This window comes from Bos indicus x Bos taurus, chromosome 6 (assembly GCF_003369695.1).
Source record: "Bos indicus x Bos taurus breed Angus x Brahman F1 hybrid chromosome 6, Bos_hybrid_MaternalHap_v2.0, whole genome shotgun sequence".
NCBI classification, from domain to species: Eukaryota; Metazoa; Chordata; class Mammalia; order Artiodactyla; family Bovidae; genus Bos; species Bos indicus x Bos taurus.
The window spans coordinates 82,473,782-82,483,720 of record NC_040081.1 but is presented as its reverse complement, the minus strand read 5'-3'; positions in this window follow the sequence as shown (position 1 = coordinate 82,483,720).

The following is a 9,939-nucleotide window of genomic DNA, read 5'->3' as shown; positions in this document are numbered from 1 at the left end:
ACCTAATTTCACAGTCAAGCTTTTGGGAGAACCCAAGATAAGCCATATACCAGAAATGATTATCTTGTCTTTACATTAACTGCTCTCAAAGTTGGCTCACTTAGATCTGGCATGGAAAAGATAGAAGAATAGCCAGAGTTATCAGCCTCTCAGTGAATAAGTAAATTCTAAATCAAAATTGCTGTCTTTCTCGTGAGTCTGTTTTCAGTATGTTTCACTACAAAAATATGTTTTTAAAAAGTAGCAGAAACAATTAGTATTCTGAATCATTGTGTTATATGTTCTAAATATATGGCCTAGTTGTTATCAATATTTGTTTAACAGCATAATAATAAATATTGTCACCTATAAGCATTTATGTCTTTCTACTTTGATTTTCATAGGGTTACTGCTCAAACTGGCTTTGATATTTTTCACTGAGTCTGTCAGTATAAACAAACTTCTTTTAAATTTAATATTTTATTTGATTCCCCTGAAGAAAGTTATATTGATATTTTAATCTAAGGTGCTGTTTTTCATTTTGGAATAGTGAATTTATACTATTCAAGGTTTGTAAAAGAAATTTAAGTTGATTTATTGTTCTTTCTCATGTAAGTGATGCCATTTGGTTCTCTTAATAGAAAAAAAAAATCATTTGAATTCCATTCTGGCTTTTTGCTGATTTACATATCTCAGTACAAATTATAATTAAGTTCTATATGTCTCAGTTTCTGTATATGACAAGTGGAGACTTAGAATTTCAGTTCAGTTGCTAAGTTGTGTCTAACTCTTTGCTACACCATGGACTGCAGCATGCCAAGCTTACCCGTCTGTCACCAACCCCCGGAGTATGCTCAAACTCATGTCCATTGAGATGGTGATACCATCCAACCATCTCACCCTCTGTTGTATCCTTCTCCTCCTACCTTCAGTCTTTTCCAGCAGCAGGGTCTCTTCCAATGAGTTGGCTCTTCACATCAGGTGGCCAAAGCACTGGAGCTTCAGCTTCGGGAACACTCCTTCCAGTGAATATTCAGGGTTGATTTCCTTTAGGATTGACTGACTTGATCTCCTTGAAGTCCAAGGGACTCTCAAGAGGCTTTTCCAACACCACAGTTCAAAAATATCAGTTCTTCGGTGCTCAGCCTTCTTTATGGTGCAACTCTCACATCTATACATGACTACTGGAAAAATCATAGCTTTAACTAGATGGACCTTTCTCGGTAAAGTAATGTCTCTGCTTTTTAATATACTGTCTAGGTTTGCCATAGGTTTTCTTCCAAGGACACTGTCTTAAATTTCATGGCTGCAGTCACCATCTGCAGTGATTTTGGAGCCCAGGAAAATAAAGTCTGTCACTGTTTCCACTGTTTCCCCATCTATTTGCCATGAAGTGATGGGACCAGTTGCCGTGATCTTAGTTTTTTGAATGTTGAATTTTTAGCCAGCCTTTTCACTCTCCTCTTTCACTTTCATCAGGAGGTTCTTTAGTTCCTCTTCGCTTTCTGCCATAGGGTGGTGTCATCTGCATATCTGAGGTTATTGATAGTCCTCCTGGCAACCTTGATTCCAGCTTAAGCTTCTTCCAGGCTGTATTTCACATGATGTACTCTGTATATAAGTTAAATAAGCAGGGTGACAATATATAGCCTTGACTTACTCCTTTCCCAATTTGGAACCAGTCCCTTGTTCTAGGTCCAGTTCTAACTGTTGCTTCTTGACCTGCACACAGATTTCTCAGGAGGCAGGTAAGGTGGTCTGATATTCCCATCTCTTGAAGAATTTTACAGTTTGTTGTGATCAACACAGTCAAAGGCTCTGGTGTAGTCAATAAAGCACAAGGAGATGTTTTTCTGGAACTCTCTTGCTTTTTCTGTGATCCAGTGGATGTTCGCAATTTGATCTCTGGTTCCTCTGCCTTTTCTAAATCCAGCTTGAACATCTGGGAGTTCTCAGTTCACATACTTTTGAAGCCTAGCTTGGAGAAATTTGTATATTACTTTGCTACCGTGTGAGATGAGTGCAATTGTGTGGTGATTTGAACATTTTTTGGCATTACCTTTCTTTGGGATTGGAATGAAAACTGACTTTTTCCCTTCCTGTGGCCATTGCTGAGTTTTCCAAATTTGCTGGCATATTGCTGGCTTTCTTCAAAATGATGCTGCCTAAGGCCCACTTGACTTTGCATTCCAGGATGTCTGGCTGTAGGTGAATAATCACACCACCTTGATTATCTGGGTCTTTAAGATCTTTTTTGTATAGTTCTGTGTATTCTTGCCACGACTTCTTAATCTCTTCTGCTTTTGTTAGATCCATACCGTTTCTGTACTTTATTGTGCCTTTTATTTTTATTCTGTACTTTATCTTTGCATGAAATGTTCCCTTCATATCTCTAATTTTCTTGAAGTGATCTCTAGTCTTTCTTATTCTATTGTTTTCCTCTATTTCTTTGCATTGCTCACTTAGGAAGGCTTTCTTATCTCTCCTTGCTATTCTTCGGAACTCTGCATTCAGATGGGTATATCTTTCCTTTGCCTTTCACTTCTATTCTTTTCTCAGGTATTTGTAAGGCCTCCTCAGACAACCATTTGTCTTTTTGCATTTCTTTTCCTTGGGGATGATTTTAATCATCCCTTCCTGTACAATGTCATGAATGTCCGTCCTTAGTTCTTCAGACACACTGTCCATCAGATCTAATCTCTTGAATCTGTTTGTCAGTTCCACTGTATTGTAAGGGATTTGATTTAGGACATAGCTTTTATCCTCCATTTTTAATATCAATATATGATTGAAAAATCATGAGATGATTTGTCAGAAAATAATATTGCAAATGATTTGTCTCCTCAACCAGCACATTTAAGTAATTACAATTTTAATTTTGTTTGTAAATTTTCATCCCTAAAATTCAAGTAAGAGAGATAGAAATGAATTATATGGAAGACATACCACTTGGGTGTGATGTAGGGGTAGGGAGTTTTAAGAAGTTTGACTTTATACTACTCTCCTTGCTTTTTTTTTTTTTCAAATTGGGTCATAGTTGCTTTACAATATTGTGTTAGTTTCTGCTGTACAATGAAGTGAATCAGCTATATTTTTACATATATCCCATCCCTCTTGGACCTCTCACCCTCTGCCCTCTTTCTACCATCTAGATTACTGCAAAGCACTGAACTGAATTCCTTGTTACATGCTGTGCTCCTTGTTACATGCAACATGCTAGGTTCCCACTAGCTATCTCTTTTACATGTAGCAGTGTGTATGTGTCATTCCCAGTCTTCCAGTTCATCTGTCCCACCTTGTCATGTCCACTTGTCTGTCCTCTAGATCTGCCTCTCTCCTCCTGCCCTGCAAATAGGTTCTTCTAGATTCCATATATATGCATTAATACACATTACTTATTTTTCTCTTTCTTACTTCCCTCACTCTATATGACAGACTCTAGGTCCATCCATGCCTATGCAAATGACCCAATTTTGTTCCTTTTTATGACTGAGTAATAGTCCATTGTGTATGTGTACCATAGCTTCTTTATCCATTCATCTGTTGATATGAACAGCTCATACATCTCAATATAAAAAAACAAACATCCCAATCAAAAAATTGGCAAAGACCTATATAGACATTTCTCTAAAGAAAACACACAGATGGCTAAGAGTCATGTGAAGAGATTCTCCTTCCTATTTGACATAAGATACCTAAAGGACTGGGATATGGTGTGTGCTGCTCTGATTGGCTACATCTTCACCAGTTCCTTTTTTTTAAAGGCTCTGGTTTTCACCTTTGCTAACATTTTGGTCACCAACAATAAAGTGACAGCTGCTTCTGTAGTGCCTTGATAAGCAGAGACATTGCTCAACTCCAAGAAGACATACTTTTCTCATGGACAACACTGTAGTATACATGGCTGGGAACATCTCCACTGAGGAGCACTGTACTGCAGAACATACAGTCTCTTTTCTAGGTGTTAGAGCTGCAGGCTCACCCACCTCTTCCTCCACAGTCTACTTAGCCATTATTCTGGCAGTTGATGATTAATAGTTCTAAAGGCTGTCAAAGATTCAGTATTTCCCATATGCCCAGTGCTACCCACTCCTCCTGCATTATCTTATATATAATTTTGAAAACAATTCTGGGCAGTATCATGTTATTCCCATTATAGAAATAAGGGCACTGAAGCACATATCTGAAACTTAAAATACATCCGCTCAGCTCTTAAGTTCCTTACATTGAGAATGAGGTGGATGCAGTTTAAATTCTGTTTTTCCACACACCAGCCAGGTAGCCAAAAGCGAATTTCATAGTCACTGTGAACCGCATCTGCCAATTCTGGAGCATAGTCTAACAGTAGCTACCCTGCATGGGTTAGGAACGTTTGGTGAGGCCAAATGAACAAATCATAATGAGATGATTTACACAGTTTGTAGAAAAGAAAGCACCACCCATAATAAATTGTAATTATATATATATATTATGTAATTGTGAAGTCATATTTTTTTAGAATTATTTATTGATTGGTTTTTGGTTGTGCTGCGTCTTCATTGCTGCCCCGGAGCTTTCTCTAGTTGCAGTGAGGGGGGCTACTCTTCATTGTGGTGCACAGGTTTCTTTTCATTGAGGTACCTTCTCTTGCTGTGGAGCATGGACTCTGGAGCACATGGCCACCTCCAGTAGTTGTGGTGCAAGGAGTTAATTGCCCTGAGGCATATGGAATCTTCCTGGACCAGGGATCAAACCTGTGTCCCGTGAATTGGCAGGAGGATTCTTATCCACTGTACCACCAGGGAAGTCCTAATTTTATATTTATTATTCACACTTGTTTAGTTAAAGGAACATAGCATATTTGTTTCTTACTCAGAATCTCCATAGATAAAAAATGTCAATGTATTATATCCAATGGCAATTTTAGTTTCAAGGATTGAAATGATCAAGAAATTCTCCTGCCTCATACTCTCTTTCTTCTACTTCTTCCACATACACTATTCCAATTATGTTGGCTTTTTAAATAACCAAGGCTAAAATATTAAATCTTACATTAACAAGGTCTTTGAAAATCCCCAATGTTATGAAAGCAAAACCATTTGCTTTCATTTAAGTTCATTCCCTATAACTAAGAAGTTTGATGAGAAAGGCAATTTTGAATGTTAAAAGAAAACACTGGTGAGTTTTTTTTCTAGTTCAGAAGTTTTATTTTTTTTTGAGTAAAACAATATTTAAAGAATATCCCTGAGAAACAGAGTTCATAAAGTTTAGTTTTTTGAACAGATCTTCACAGAAGGGAGGCTTTTTCATGTAAATGAGTATGAGATGTGCTTTGGAGGTTCATTTTATTTTTAAAAAGTTAAAGGAAGGTGATTGTGTGTGATGATTAAATTTATATGTCTAATTGGTTAGGCCATGTAACCCATATATTTTAGTCAAACACCAATTAGATATTACTATAAAGGTATATAAAGGTTTTTATTTTTTAAGAGTGTTGGTTGATCAGTCATATCTGACTCTGTGACCCCATGGACTGTAGCCCACCAGACTCCTCTGTCCATGGAATTCTCCAAGCAAGAATACTGGAGTGGGTAGTCATTCCCTTCTCTAGGGGGTCTTCCCAACCCAAGGATTGAACCTGGGTTTCCTGCATTGCAGACAGATTCTTTACTATCTGAACCAAGAGGTTAACATTTAAATCAGTAGACTGAGGAAAGCAGATTACCCTCTAAAGTATGAGTGGCCTCATTCAATCAGTTGAAATCTTTGAGAGAGAAAAGAATGAGGTCCCCCGTGGAAGAGGGAGTTCTGCCTCTAGCCCACCTTCAGACTGGAGTTGTAATATCAACTCTTCTCTGGATCTCCAGCCTGTTGGGCCTATTCTGCAAATTTTGGATTTATCTGTCTCCCAGATCACATGATCCAATTCCTTAAAATAAATCTCTGTGTATCTACATGTATATTGGTTCTGTTTCTCTGGACAACCCTGACCAATACACTGTCTTGTCCATCCTTTATAGCTCTCAGTGGCACACAGTGGGTGCTCAGCAAGGAAAAATGATGAGCAACAAGTGCTTTGAAGATGACAATTTTCTATAGAAGACATCCAGGAAGCACATGTCGTCAGGAGTTCATACACAATTTCAGCAGAAACTCCCCAACTTTTACTAACTTTTCTCTGAATACCCTCTGATACTTTCTTATTTAGATAATTTTCAATACTGAGCTTGATTTCATGGCTTCTCAGTGAAGATAAGCATAACCTTTTTCAACCCTTGCCCTCCCTTCTTTCTTTTTCTCTTTACTTTCTAACCCCAAAGGGCATCTGATTTATTCCTGGCTGCACCTTCTAAAATCTCTGAACTATGAAATTACATAATTAATAGACAGTTGAATAAGGAAGTAGTAGAGTGCCAGAAAGTCCACACTCTATGCTCTTCTGTCCCCTCACCCCCAGCTTCCCCTTGGACAAACACATTTATGGCAGCAGATACAAAGGCAATTAGCTTTGAAAGCTCTGGCATACAAGAAGTCCCCATACAATAGCTTGGATAAGGAGTGGTGTGTATTAAAAAGCTCTGTGAGTATTCACCACCATCTGCTCCTATCAGGACTGTCAGTTCTGCATCAGTCCCTCTCTCTCCCATACCCTTCTCCTACACACCATAGGGGTGTCCTGTGTTATCCTTGGAACAGCCATCATCTGGCAGTGTTTTTAACATATGTGCAGCAAGTTTCACTGTTTTAAGCAGCTCATCTACTCAGAAGCCCACTAAAATGAGGAAAAAATACTTTATTTTTACATGTGGAATGTTTGTAATACAATAAACCTTGCTATATTTCTTAAAATAAGAATATTCATTCTGTTAAGTTAAAGTCTACACCTTATTTCCTGCACGTGCTTGGGGCGTTGGTGCCTAGGCCATGAAAAATGATTTCAGCTGGGTTTACTCTTCATAGCCATACTCATTCAAAACTAACATTTTTCTTTTTAAAGATAAAGGATTTACACAATTGCCTCAAAGATTACCTGGAGCTGAAAATATTTTAAAGTATCTATATAGTCAAATCCAGTACTCTTGCCTGGAAAATCCCATGGACGGAGGAGCCTAGTAGGATGCAGTCCATGGGGTCGCTAAGAGTTGGACACAACTGAGAGACTTCCCTTTCACTTTTCACTTTCATGCATTGGAGAAGGAAATGGCAACCCACTCCAGTGTTCTTGCCTGGAGAATCCCAGGGATAGGGGAGCCTGATGGGCTGCCGTCTATGGGGTCGCACAGAGTCGGACATGACTGAAGTGACTTAGCCGCAGCATACAGTCAGATGGAAGCAGGGGGGAGAGAGAGAGTGTTCAGCAGTTTCCTGAAGGATGGCAGAGGGATAAGAAAAGACACTGTGAGAAGAAATATAGGTCCCTACATCATTTTCATGACATTTTCATATTTGAAGACTGTGTAAGAGCTAATTCTGTGGTCATTCTGGAACAAAAAATAAATGCTTAAACACATATACATGACTCTATCTTTCAAAACAGTAAATAATTACAGGAGGTGTATGCCTGAAATGGGAATTACTACACATAGTAAAATCAAGAGGTTCACTGATATGGATAGTTCTAAATGATATGAAAAAAAAAAAATGTGTGAGGGTGTTCTCCATATCACTCCAAGAACAGAAGTCTGTTGGATATGCTCTCTATCCATTTTTTGCAGAAACCAAATATGAGAGATTCAGTTGTTTGGCAAGGTGTCAGAGTAAACTGTTACCATACAATCTGGAAGCCTCCTAACATATGTTATCATTGGTCAGAAACAGAAAGTCTAAACAAAGGCCTTTTCACAGGGTTTATTATTTTATGTTTAAATTTCTGGTTTTGATTTTCTAATATTTCCTTTAATGAACAAGATGAGCTAGAAGAAATTTCTTAATGTGCTAATGAAAACTGGTTTTGGAATGAAAACACCTAATTTTATTTCAATCAACATTGATTTAGTTACCTTGCTTTGTTAAAAGACAATATGCAAGTGGGAAGGTAAAGAGAACATTTTACCCTGTTGGTTCCATGTATCCATGTCTACTATGGTTGATAATGAGCCGATGGCTAACTAAATATTTCTGTCTTCAGGAATCAATGTAAAGACTTATAGAATTGTATATATTTAGTATAACTACATATCAAGTTTCCATTTGGCTTGAAATTCCCTGGTTAAAAGTATAAAGATGAAATTCCTTAAAAGGAGACTTCATGAAACTTGTATGTATATATGATATTACCTTTCAGTTAATCCCTTACAAATTAGGCATTAAGAAATTCGGTAAATAGCACTCTCAAGCTTAATTGACCTCAGTTCCTGAATTTTTCTGTATCCTCTTGGTCCAGACTCTTTGTAGCTTCACTTTCTTCTGAGAGCAGCTAGATACTGTTAGACTTTGCTAGTAAGGAACCTGAATTACTTCAGAGATCTGTACAGATTATGGTGAGTTCCATTACTTCCTTTTTGTTGTTCAGTCTCTGTCATGTAAAAGTCTTTGCAACCCGATGGACTGCAGCATGCCAGGCTTCCCTGTCCTTCACCATCTCCAGAAGCTTGCTCAAACTTATGTCCACTGAGTTGGTGATGCCATCCAACCATCTCATCCTCTGTTATCCCCTTCTCCTCCAGCTTCAATCTTTCCCAGCATCAGGATCTTTTCAGTGAGTCGGCTCTTCCCACCAGGTGGACAAAGTATGGGAGTTTCAGCTTCAACATCAGTCCTACCAGTGAATATTTAGTGTTGATTTCCCTTAGGATTGACTGGCTAGATCTGCTTGCAGTCCAGGGGACTCTCAAGAGTCTTCTCCAGCACCACAGTTCAAAAGCATAATTCTTTGGTGCTCAACCTTCTTCATGGTCCAACACATGACTACTGGAAAAACCATAGGTTTAACTATAGAAACTTTTGTTGACAAAGTAATATCTCTGCTTTTTAATATGCTATCTAGGTTTGTCATAGCTTTTCTTCCAAGGAGCAAACATTTTTTAGTTTCATGGCTGCAGTCACTGTCTGAATGATTTTGGAGCCCAAGAAATTCTGTCACTTCTTCTATTGTTTCCCCATCTATTTACCATGAAGTGATGGGACTGAATGCCGTTATCTTAGTTTTTTAAATGTTGAGTTTTAAGCCAGCTTTTTCACTCTCTCACACTCTTCAAGAAGCTCTTTAGTTCCTCTTTACTTTCTGCCATAAGGGTGGTGTCATCTGCGTATCTGAGTTTACTGATATTTCTCACAGCAATCTTGATTCCAGCTTTGCTTCATCCATTCTGGCATTTTGCATAATGTATTCTGCATATAAGTTAAATAAGCATGATGACAATATACAGCCTTGATGTATTCCTTTCCTAATTTGGAACCATTCCGTTATTCTATGTCTGGTTCTAACTCTAGCTTCTTGAACTGCATACAGACTTCTCAGGAGTCAGGGAATTATTATTCCCTGGCTCTGTTATTCCTATCTCTTTAAGAATTTTCCACAGTTTGTTGTGATCCACACAGTCAAAATCTGTTGTGTAGTTTATAAAGCAGAAGTAAATGTTTTTTCTGGAATTTTCTAGCTTTTTCTGTTATCCAATGGATGTTGGCAATTTGATCTCTGGTTCCTCTGCCTTTTCTAAATACAGCTATACATCTTAAAGTTCTTGGTTCATGTACTATTTAAGCCTTCATTGTAGTGGTGATTAATTGCTAAGTCATGTCCAACTCTGGCAACACCATGGACTCCTCTGTCCATAGGATTCTCCAGGCAAGAACTGAAGAAGCCATTTCCTTCTCCAGGGGATCTTCCCAACCAAGGAACTGAACCCAGGTGTCCTGCATTATCAGCAGATTCTTTACCAACTGAGCTACAAGGGAAGCCCTTCCTTAATTTCAGCTTAATAAAATCTAGGTTCAAGGAATTCGTATGTTCAGCATAAATTTAAAATCACCTAAATTCCT